The sequence below is a fragment of the Chionomys nivalis genome, chromosome 2, assembly GCF_950005125.1.
Source record: "Chionomys nivalis chromosome 2, mChiNiv1.1, whole genome shotgun sequence".
In the NCBI taxonomy this organism is placed as follows: domain Eukaryota; kingdom Metazoa; phylum Chordata; class Mammalia; order Rodentia; family Cricetidae; genus Chionomys; species Chionomys nivalis.
In genome coordinates this window covers 87,464,187-87,476,695 of record NC_080087.1, presented here as the reverse complement: position 1 = coordinate 87,476,695, position 12,509 = coordinate 87,464,187, and positions in this window count along the sequence as shown.

Here is a 12,509-nt window from a genome sequence, read left to right as displayed (position 1 = left end):
TGAATTAATGGAAGAAAAAAAGAACATCATGTAGCTCTTTAGAAAAGTAAATATGTCCCTTTTGTGGGACTGGAGTAATTTGCAGCATGCAAAGTGAGGTGAGTTGAATTATGTTACATGTAAACTAACTCTGAGTAGAGAGTTACGGATGGATCCTCTGTATCAGCTTCTCATCACCCTAGTCTCTGAGAACCTCCAGGGAAAGAAAGCAGAAGGGTGCTGGGGCTGGGAAAGGGTGCATGTGCCATCAACTCACTATAGCTTGTATTGTGTAGAAGACCTACACAATAAAAAGCCAGCCACTCTCCTTTGGGCTTGTGGCCACTGGTTTGGTGTCCTTGTCCCAGTGGATGGCCACAAAGCCTTGCACCACATGTGGGCAACAGGGACTGAACTCCGTGGGTTACTAATAACAACAAAAGAGGAGGTCAAAAGTAGGTTGGGTGATGAAGTGGACAGCATAGGGGAGGGCCTGGAGGTTGTGGTGGGTAGATATACTCAAAATACATTCTAGAAGTGTGAGAAATTTTCAAATAAAATGCTTTGAAAATGAAATACACATACTCTTCATAGAAACAGACTTCCCAGAGAGGGAGGATAAAATCACTAATGATGATTGTCATTGAGTGGATTTTTTTTTTTTTTTTGCCTACTTTATTTCTTTTCCTCCTCTCCTTAAAGTTTCTGGAGTTGCTTCCTATTTTCGTCCAGCCCCCACGCCTGGCCTATGAGCTTCTAGAACCTTTCGCCAATGTCGGGGCAGCAGGTGGTGAGCAGCAGCGGGCACAGGTGGGAGCAGAAGGTGGCGAACACATCTCGGAGCAGCAGCTGGGATTCTCTTGGTCTCCCGGCTCCCACTCCCAGAGAGGCGAGGCTGGCTCGGGCCCCAACGGTGACGGTGGTGGGGAGGTGTGCGAAGCCGGGCGAGCTGTGCCAGCTCTCGCTAATCCTCTGCAGTATGGTTCGCTGCTAATTTGTCATGGCACATATTTGCCTTATGTCTAATTAGCATCAAATTGCAAACTGCTATTTGCTAACAATTTGTTACATCAATCTGCTTGAAAAATCTATAGTTTAGAATTGGATTGCAACTTACCCTGTCTATCAAAATGCTGGTTCACACATACACAAAATAACTTCCCCTTCCCGCCAAAACCGTGGCAATGTTTGCAGTGGCACAAAAGGAGACGGGGGAGGGGAGGGGCGGTGGTGTTTTGTGTTTTGCCAAAGGGAGAAGAATAACCATGAGGTGCCTCGTTTCGAATGGTCTGGCTTCCTTTCCCACGGCTGTGGAAGATGGATGCCTGGGGAGGGGCTTGCACGCAGAGAAGACACTGGGCCAATTCTTCCTCAAAACCTTCCTGAGAAAGTCAAGACGCACAAAACCACTGGAGAGCTCGCCCTCAGGTGCCAGAAATGACATTCCAAGGTCAAGTAGTACAAACAGCAATAGGGACCTGTCAGCCCCAGGCCTTGAAAGAACTGAGGGATACTGCTTCAACAAGGATCTCACGTGCATGAATCACCCTACTTAACACCAGCAAGCAACCAAGGATCCAGGGACTGACTGATATTTTCCTCACTTACAGAGGTGAACCTAAGACTAGGGGGGAGGGGGAGAAAGGTGGGGGCTTGCTTCAGGTCACATGCACAGCCCGTGTCAGAGCAGGGATTAAAGTCTAGCTAGTCAAGTTGAGTTGAGAAATCTGTGAAGTAAAATTCTGCTAAAGGGAATGAAGAAGCAAAGTGATGGAACCCACGCTGGTGATGACAGTTTGGGTTGGAGCAGCCCTTGGCTGGCTGACCTCCACCATTTCCCTGTGGCTGTACACACTCCAGACACACTGGGACCCTCGGATTCCTCAGCTCTCCTCCTGGCCTCAGAAGCCACCTCTCCTTAGCACTAGGGAAAGACTAAGGCAGCCGCTCTGATGGGGGTGGGCCGTTCCTGTGCCACTCAAGAGAACCCGAAGGTGATACTGGGGCCAGGAGATCCTTCCCTTCCCTGTTTGGGGGGCAGAAAAGAAGAGAAGCTTCCAGGTGAGAGGCTGGGGCTGAACTACAGAGCGTGAGTGCAGGGGAGTGAGTGACACTCAGTCCGGCACGTGACTGGATAAAATGGTCCAATGGCTAAAACTCACAAGTGGCTGGGGCACAATAGGTTGCCACAGGGTGTCTCTTGGCTCACTTTAAACCCTAGATGGCATTTTACTTCTAATTTCCTCATCTATCTATCTATCTATCTATCTATCTATCTATCTATCTATCTATCTATCTATCTATCATCTATCTATCTATCTATCTATCATCTATCTATCTATCTATCATCTATCTATCTATCTATCTATCTATCTATCTATCTATCTATCATCTATCTATCCATCCATGTACCGGGGCTTCAGCCTAGCACCTCAAGCATGCAAGTGCTCTATCACCAAGCATCATCCTTAGCCCACTTTTAAATATTTTAATTTCAGACAGAGTTTCACCATGTGGCCTAGGGGTGGCCATGAATTTTCTGCATAGCTCAAGCCATCCTGGAACCTATGATCCTCCTACCTTGGCCTCTGAAATAGTTTAGATTATATCTGGTTGACATCTTAAGAAATAATAACTTACTATTTTTATTACAAATGTTTTAAAAACTTTCCCTTTGTGCTGTGGAACAATCCTTCTGCACACTGCCTGATTGGTTTACTAAACGAGATGACTGGCCAATAGCTGAACAGAATAAAGTTAGGCAGGAGAGCCAAACTGAGAATGATGGGATGAGGAAGGGCGGAGTCAGAAAGATTCCAGCTGGGCGGTGGTGGCGCATGCCTTTAATCCCAGCACTCAGGAGGCAGAGGCAGGCAGATCTCTGTGAGTTTGAGGCCAAACTGCTCTACAAGAGCTAGTTCCAGGACAGGCCCCAAAGCTACAGAAAAACCCTGTCTCAAGGGAGAAAAAAATGAGATAACAAACCATGAGCCATGTGGCACAGCATAAATAGAAATATGGGTTAATTTAAGTTTAAGAGTTAGCTAGTAACAAGCCTGAGCTATCGACCGAGTATTTATAATTAATATTTGCTTCTGAGTTGGTTATTTGGGACCCAGTGATCAGAACAGGAAATGTCTATTTATACCTTTGCATCTCCTTAGCATCTATGGAATGAAGATGAAAGATTCTAGAAGACCCAGGCTAAATCAATAGGTTGAAGTTGAGTACTAGATTCCATCTCTTCTTCTTAAGAACACAATATGACCAGCTTCCTCATGTTCCTGCCACCATGACTCCATTTAATGATACATTGTAGCCTCCAGCTATGAGGCAACACACCCCCTTCCTCCTTTAACTCATTTTTATCAGGGATTTTTGTCACAGAAACAGTAAAGTAACTAACAAACTGATACAGAGAATTGATACCAAAGAAGCCAGGTTCCTGCTGTGACAATTCTGACCATGTGGTCCTTATGCCTTTGGAACTGGATTTTAGAAAGAATTTAAAAAACTTTGGTACAGTGGTCTAAGAAAAGCCATAGAACACCCAAAGGGACATTCTAGTGGGGGGTTGGGAGGACAGAGTGCTAAGAGACATACAAGAAGTAGAGGCAAGATCATGAAGTTTTGGAGGGGAACAAGGACTCTCCTAAGAGCTGGGCAGGGGTCGTCTGTTATATTCTGGCAGAGTTACATCAGCTGAAACTGGATCCGAAAGTACTGGATTAATTTGTTTGGTGGAAGAAACCTAAAGATGGGAGCATGTTCAGGCTGTGGCGTTCTCACTGATAGCTGCTACCATCCAGGTCTGCAGTGAGAGAGAGCAGAAAGGCAGAATAAATGTAAAGTTCAGTGAGATAAAGTACATGCCTGAATTTAAAGCTACAGGCTAAGCGGGTGAAAATGAAGGTGTGGTTGTTAAAGAGAAGCCATGTGATCTTTGGGAGGATAATAAGATTAGGGAATCTTTTATCAGATCCCACCCGCGGAAGGCTTCAGCATGTGAGAACAGAAATGTGTTTAAAAGGAGATAGCCTAAAGTGTAGGAAGATCCCATCATACATAGATACCTAAGGAAGTATTTTGAGAGTGTCTGCCTCAAATGCTCCCATAAGCCACTAAAACTGTGGTCCAGGGGGCCACGGCGACCTCTGGACCTTATAACAGAACTTGGCAATGTAGTCCACAGGGTACTGGTTATGAACACATGATAAAAAGGGGGTTAGTGGGCCATAGAGGCTTACATTAAGGTTCCAGGAAGCTGTTAAAGTGAGACAATGTGTGACAGGTACAGATTGCCCCAAGAAGGCACTATGGGAAGCTCTGAAGTTGCCTGAGTAGCCACAGAGACCAAAGATGTTAGAGATGCCAAGACCATAGGACGTCCACCAAAGAAAGCAGCAAGCATAGGCCAGAGCCCAGTCCAGAAAGAAGCTGCACATGTCACTGGCAGCAGAGATGGAGAAGCAGGGGTTACCAAGTCCCTTGGAGACCAGGCAACTCCATCATGAGCCCCAGATGTTGGACATGGAGCTGAAGAATGCCATTTTTGCCCTCCTGGGATTCAGATTTCTTTTTGTATCATTGTTCCTTCATGTGCCCATCCTTCTTGGTGAGAATAACAGTGCTTACTATGGCCCTTTGTATACAGGAGGCTAATGGATTGCCTCAAGTCCCACAGAGATTTGAGCTTTGGACTTTTAAACAGTGTTGGAACTGCCGAAGACTGTGGGACTTCCGAAGTTGGACTGAGTGCACTTTATATTACACAACGATCATTTGGCTATGGAGCAAATAGTGGGAGGGTGTGACTTCGAAGTGATTATGTTTGAGTGACAGGATCACAAAAGGTGAACTTATAGTGATTGATATTGGTTGTCAACTTGACAAGCTCTAGGATAATCTGGGGGGGGGGTGCATCTCTGAACATACCAACTCTAGGAGTTGCTAGATTAGAAAGAGTTGAGAAAACCTACTCTAAATGTGCGTAGTGGAGTTCATCCCTCTCTGCTTTCTGGTTGGGACACAATGTGATTGTCTGTCTTGTGCTCCTGACACCATGATTTCCCCCTCAATGAAGGACTCTACCCTCAAACTTTAGGTCAAAATAAACTCTTCCTGGCTTGCATTTCTTTGGTCAAATAGGTCTGTCATAGTAATAAGAAAGTAACTAACACCCCAATAATCTCTTAGTTTACATAGACACTCCCCATACAGACACCAAAACAAAGGTCTTTATGTAAATCCAAATACACAGCTCGGGCAGCACCTTTTCTTGCTACCTGTTGCTCCCAGACCTCATCAAAGAAGCTTCCTTTTGCAGAAAGAAGAGGCCATTGCATAAATCATAAACAGCTAACATATGGAAAACAACTGGCTGCACCCAGCCCCAATGTACACACAATATATACACACACATATCACATGGTCTACAATAGAATCACTACACCTGAAGCTCAGAGGACATTGAGGAAGGAGATGAAAGAGCAGGATGTCTTCTACATGTGACAGGCAGGCTGCACCCAGGAAGCCTCAGCAATATGATCACCCAACCTGAGCAATGCCAACACCAGTAGACATGTAGATAGGCCAGCATGAGTACAGTAATTCTCAGAAGTCCACACCTAGATGAAGAGTTAGTTACAGCCATTAATGGCGACTGTAAGAGGAAGAATCAGTGTTCTCCAGGGATGAGCACCTTGAGAGGTCGCCCAGTCCCAAAAAATAAACCCCAAACACGCATGAACAAGTGGATGAACAAAGTCAGTAAGTTTATAGTTAAGTTTGTATGTACAAAAAACATACGTATATGCTATTTACATATGGTGGCAATAATAATTAGAGAAAAAAGAGGCTATAACTTTGAAAAGGAGTGGGTGGGAAGATACTGGAGGAGTTGGAGTAAATAAGAGGGAAATGATGTAAATACAGCACTCATACATGGGATTCTCAAAAACAGAAACCTGCTTGAAATGGAAATCAAAAAGGGAAGAAAAATGAACTTTCTGTGGAGTTTCATAGTGTGTGTGTGTGTGTGTGTGTGCGTGTGTGTGTACACCTACATATATTTTCCAGTAGACTTTTAGATATGTCTAAATTACTGACACACATAATACGCTTTAGATGCTATGTAGGTCATAATATAGCATCATTGCTATATTGTGCTATTTAAGGAATACTGAAAAAGAAGAGTCTATGAATGTTTGGCAGAGGAAATAATGATTTTTTAATATTTTCTACCTTCACTGGTATCTCAGTCAGGGTTTTTCCTGTTGTGATAAAGCCCCATGACCAAAGCAGCTTGGGGGGGAAAGGGTTTATTTGATTTTATACTTCCGTATCATAGTCTATCACTAAAGGGCAGGAACTCAAACAGGACAGGAACCTGGAGGCAGAGCTGATGCAGAGGCTGTGGACGGGTGCTGCTTACTGGCTTGCTCAGGCTGCTTTTTTACAGAAGCCAGAACCAGCCCAGGGATGGCACTACTCACAGTGAACTGGGTCCTCGCCCAGCAGTCACTAAGAAAACGTCCTACAGGCTTGCCTGCAGTCCTGTCTTACAGAGGCATCTTCTCGGTCGAGGCTCCCTCTTCTCAGATGCTACAGTTTGTGACAGTTGACACAAAATTAACCAGCAGCTTCAGTAAGATACACAGACACAAAACCCTCATATAGGTGGTGACAACTGTCACCTCTCCAAATTACTTCCAGGTGGGAAAAGACTGCACACCCTGAAAAACTGTGCTTGGGGACTGTGTCCACGTCCACCCACTGGATCACAAAAGCCATCAGCATCCCATCACAGCACGGGCACACAAGCTTGGGGTGTAGAAGCAAAGTCAGGGACCCTGATGCCCTCTCGGAATGTCAGTCAGATGAAGGGATATCCAGAGCCTAGGCACAAGGTCTCCCTAGGCCACCTGGTAACTCCAATTAGAGCCACTGTACATGAGCCGCAGCTAGCCTGACTGACCCCCAATACAAAGACATCATGCCATGAACCCTAGACCATCCCTTTGGATCTGAGAAGTCAGTAGCCCCATTCCCGCTGGCATCCGCAACATTCCCTGCCTGCTGCTGACCCCAGAATGGGACTGAATGGATGGACTCCCTGTGCCTCTGTGTTCTGATTCTGTGTGAGTAAAGACCCAGGGTTACAGTAGTTGAGTGGCTCCTTGCCACAAATTGCGTTCTGAAAAGGAAGTGAGAAGCCGTCGGAGAGCCTTCTCTGAGGTCAGAGCTTGTGGAAGCCCCCACACACTGCTGTGCAGAGTATCGCTTGCACCTCCCTCTCGCTTGCACAGAACACTTCAACCTTTTCAGGAACTCTGAGGCATCCCTAGGACCCACGCACAGCTCCTGTCAAAATGTCGAGCTTCTAACTATAAACTTTATTCTGATGTCTTGATTTTCGGGAATAATTACTCTGTACCTAAAATGTTAGCCTACTTACTGCTTGTGCAAAAAGATGACAATAAAATCAATGTTGCACAATTCCCAGATGTCCATCAAAGCCTTTTGCAATGGTAATGGATCTTTGGACAGAAGGTGGTGTGAGTGGGTGCCTGGCTCTGACAAGGAACCAGTCTTTCCCTCCTTAGCTCTCTAGCCCCTGACTGTCCGATATCTCCATTCTGAAAAGTTGATTCGAGGGTCTGGAGAGTGACTCAGTGGTTAATAACAGTTGCTGCTCTTACAGTCTGGGTTCATTTCCCAACACCCGCATGAAGGTTTGAAACCATCTGCAACTCTAATTTCAGGGGTTCCAAAAGCCCTTTCTGGGTCTACGCGCACCAGGCACATGCATAGTACACAGAGATACATGCAGACAAAATACTTACACACATAAAACAGCATAAAATAGAAGTTTTCAAATAAATAAATCATAATTTGGCTCCAACTGCTGAGAGGAAGACTGCAGGAACAGAGAGCAGAGAATTAGACTGACAAGCACATAGTCACAAACAGTCAGGGAAACGCACTTACAGGGAAGGAAGGCACCAAAGCAGCCCCTGCTTGGAGGAGACACTCAGAGAAGGGGAGCAGCCTTCCCAGCGTTGCATAGCCAATAAGCAGTGAGGTTAGTCCTGCTCTAGACTGCCCAGTGGTTGGAGCTTTTGGCTTGCTCTCTGCTGGTTTTCAGTTTGAGCAGTTTTAGCATTCCTCTGGGGAACACAGTGTGACCCTCCGGCCAGGAAAACAAGCTAAACAAGAAGTCCTCACCATGGAGCAAACACAGTGCCTAGGAGTCTGGGGAGGTGTCTGGGCCATTTACACTGTTGGGAGTCATGGCGGCCTATGCTGGCTGGCGAATGTCGGAGTCTTAGAGTTCTGATCGGGTCCAACTTGGTTCACACACACATTTCTGAAATGCCTGCCTCTAAGTTACTGGAGAGGGTGGAAGGGTGCATTGTCCCTGATGGGGAACCAGCTATGACAAAATCAGCCTCAAACGTGTTCTCTTCTAATCAGGTTGGCAGCAGACTTAATCACTCCAGCCCTCAAGAGCAGAGGCAGGAGGATTGTGTGCTACAGCCCTGTGTGGCTCTGCACTACAGAACAAGGCATGAAAAAGAAAATGGATGGATTAGCTATCTTTCTGATGCTGCAATGAAACACCATGACCGAAAGCAACTCAGGGAAGAAGAATTTCTTTGGGCTTGTGTTTTCTAGAGGGATAAGAGTCATTTGTGGCGGGAAGGCATGGTAGCAGGTAGCAGGCACTGAGGCAGGAAATAGAAGCTGAGAGAGCATATCTTGAGCCATAAGCAGTAAGCAGGGAAGCAAACTGAAGAGAAAAGGGGCATTTTACATTCGAAGTCTACCCCCAATGTTATACTTCCTCCCAAAATGCTACCACGTGATTAAATACCTGAGTCTATGGGGGACAATACAAAACAAAGCCTGTACCAGCATCACCGTGGATGTCGACAGCAGTAGAGAGGTGGGTCCTGCAAGAACCAGTGCGGGAAAGGCTCTGTAGACCAAGCCAAAGGAGGGCAAGAAGCAAGGTAAGAAATGAGGGAATTATTGTTCCCTGTGTCCTTCTCTAGCATGACCACACAGGCCAGAGCACTTCAGTGACTCAAAGCCAAGCACACATGAGGTGTGGTGGGATGGATGGAATCTGCGGGGAGGGCACCTAGAGAAGTCTCAGAAATATAAACTAACATCTATGGCTGAGAGACCCTTGCTCTGTGGTGACAGCATTCTGATGGTGTGACAAGGACAGAGCAAGACAGAGGATGTGAACTAAGGGCCAATCCAATGGGGAGGGAGCAGCACACTGGCACCTCAGCCAATGGGAGCCATCCTACAGTGGGCCACAGCAGTTTGCCTCTCAGCACAGATCTGAAATTTAAAACCAAACCCAGGGACCAAACTAGGAGAAGGTGACCCACTAGAGGTGTCGAGGAACTTGGGGGCTTTCTTTTATGTTTTCCACCCCACATGTCTGTCTCCTTGGCTGCATGAGTAGAGCAAGCGGGTGACGTCAGCAGAGAGCATCTCTTCTGGGCCACACCCTCACCTTCACCTTGACTGCAACCCTGGACATTTCCCCCTACCCAGCTCTTTTCTACTCGTTCTGATTTGTTTCTGCATCCTAGACTAAAAATCATATCCTCTCCTTTCCTCTGTGTTCAGCCGGAGATTTGATAGACTATTTAATTCTGTCTCTAAGATGTATCCCTTCAACTGGGTATGGTGGTGCACAGCCACCATCTCAGAACTCAGGAGGCTTCTGCAGAAGAATTACAAGTGGGGGACAGCCTGGGTCATATCAATCAAAGACAAAGGAAAGGGATAAAGAGAGAGGAGTGAGGAAGGGGGAAGAAATGAAGGAAAAGGAAGGAGGGAGAGACCATGAGAAGAAGGAAGGGAAGGAGAGGGAGGGGAGAAGGAGGAAGGGAGGAAGGGAGGGAGAGAGAGAAGAGGAAGAGAGAGAGGGATAGAGGAGGAGGGGAGAGGAAGGAAGGTAGGAAGAGAGGAAGGGATGGAGAGAGACGGGGAGAGAGGAGGATAAAGGAGGAGGGGAGGAGGAAGGGAGAAAGGGAGGGAGAGAGAGAGGAGGAGGAGAGAGAGGGATAGAGGAAGAGAGGAGAGGGAGAAAGGTAGGAAGACAGGGAGGGATGGAGAGAGACGGGGAGAGAGAGATAAAGGAGGAGGGGAGAAGGAGGAAGGAAGAAGGGGGAATGAGAGGGAGGGAGATTGAGGGGGGGAAACCTTTAAAACCTGCTTATGTTTTTAGTCCCGCATAACAATTGCGTGTTAGTACAGACGCTCCCAGTGGTAGGAAATTTCACAGCGTTTAGAGGGGAAACATAAAATCTATTATGGTTTCTGTTCCCGTGATTCCTTTTTCTTTGGTTCAGAAAATTCGACTTAGCATCACCCCCCCACCAAGGAAATGGCTTTCCTGTGCTCCAGCTGTCAGCTCTGCCTGGATTTGCTGTGATGTCACATAGACTTTACCCCACTACTGCCTTCCGCGGGCTCACCAATGGAGCCCTGTGTAAATGGAGACCACCCTTTCATTTCCCAGCTCCCAGACCCAAATATCAAATAAAAACTATATTACTTACAACACTGTTTGGCCAACAGCTCAGACATATTCCTAGCTGGCTCTTACATCTTTCGTTTTATTTTTTGGTTTTTGTTTTTTCGAGGCAGGGTTTCTTTTGGAGCCTGGACTGTAACTAGCTCTTGTATTCCAGGCTGTCCTCAAACTCATGGAGGTTTGACTGCCTGTGCCTCCCAAGTGCTGGAAATAAAGACATGCACCACTACTGCCTGAGTAGCTCTTATATCTTAAATTAACCCATTTCTATTAGTCTATGTATTGCCACGTGACTGTGGCACTACCTCATTTTCTACATGTCTTGTTTCTTCTGCAGCTGGCTGGCATCTGCTTGACTCTGCCTACTCTCTCTCTCTCTCTCTATATATATATATATATATGTGTGTGTGTGTGTGTGTGTGTGTGTGTGTGTGTGTGTGTGTGTTCAGATTTCCTGCCTGGCTTTACTCTGCTAAGCCATTGGAAACAGTTTTATTCACCAACCAATAAAAGCAACACATATACAGGATGGCATCCCACATCAACTATGACACCATCTGATCTCCAGAAAGGTCCTCTGGGGCCTTAACTATGTGAGGTCCTGGCCTAGTCCTCATCACTTCCTGTTTAAAATACCTTCAAAGCTCTCATTAGAGCTCAAGACAACCCCACTGAGTGAACCGTAGCAGAGCCAGCTGCAACTATGTAACCCTCCCACCCTCCAGCCTTCACACCCCACCATGCTGTCCCCCCTCCAGCCTTCACACCCCACCATGCTGTCCCCCCTCCCACTATCCAGCCTTCACACCCCACCCTCCCACCCTCCAGCCTTTACACCCGCCATGCTGTCTCCCCTCCATCCTTCACACCCCGCCATGCTGTCCCCACCCTCCAGCCTTCACACCCCTCCATGTTGTCCCCCCTCCCACTATCCAGCCTTTACACCCCGCCATGCTGTCCCCTACCCTCCGGCCTTTACACCCGGCCATACTGTCCCCCCTTCCACCCTCCAGCCTTCACACCCCGCCATGCTGTCCCCTACCCTCCAGCCTTCACACCCTGCCATGCTTGACCTGATCCCTCCAGTACACCCTCCACAAACTGAAACTGGTTAAGATTGACTTTTAATGGGAAGAGGAGAGAGAGAGAGAGAGAGAGAGAGAGAGAGAGAGAGAGAGAGAGAGAAAGAGAGAGAGAGAAGAAGAAGAAGAAGAAGGAGGAGGAGGAGGAGGAGGAGGAGGAGGAGGAGGAGGGCTGACTTTCATTGCTCTCTTAGCAGAAGCAATGTCCAGGCATCCATCACCTCTACATGATGAAGGAACTCTGTCCCCTTACCTATGACCAGAAGCAATGATTTTTTTTTCGACTATTCTACAGGAGTCAAAAACCCAACAAAGCGCATCGCGGGCGCTGTAAAGGGAGCACGCTGCTCGTGTCTGTGACCACTGTATGCAAAGCTTGGCATTAGTCACAGCCAGGCCGGCTGTGACAGGCCTGAAGTGAGGGAGATTAATGCGAGGCTGGGGTACTTTATTATTGTCATTCTGTTCTTTTAGACTCTGCCTCTGACTTTCAATTTTGCTCCAGAATTAATTGTCTGCTCCCTGCAGTATGACTGATGGAGAAGGGTACGCGTAGCCCAGCACCTGGCTCTGGCCTTGACGGTCTTGGGCCTGGTGTGGGATGTATTGTGCGTGGGGACAGATGGGTATCCTTCAAAGAAATCAGCCACGCCACACCTGACTTCAATCAGATGTGACCAGAGATTAGCCTTTGCTCGGAGTCATTTAGGCTTGTAGGGTTCCCTGCAACATGTCCCCCGCCTATTAAGAACTCTCTCTGGTACCCAGAGCTCAGCCGGTTGCTGAAGTCCTCCCTGACCCTTCAGGGCTCTGGTTTTCTTCCTTTCTCTCAATCCGCACAGTAAATTGCTGGTACAGCCTCCCAGGTCTCAGCCTTCCCCAGGTAC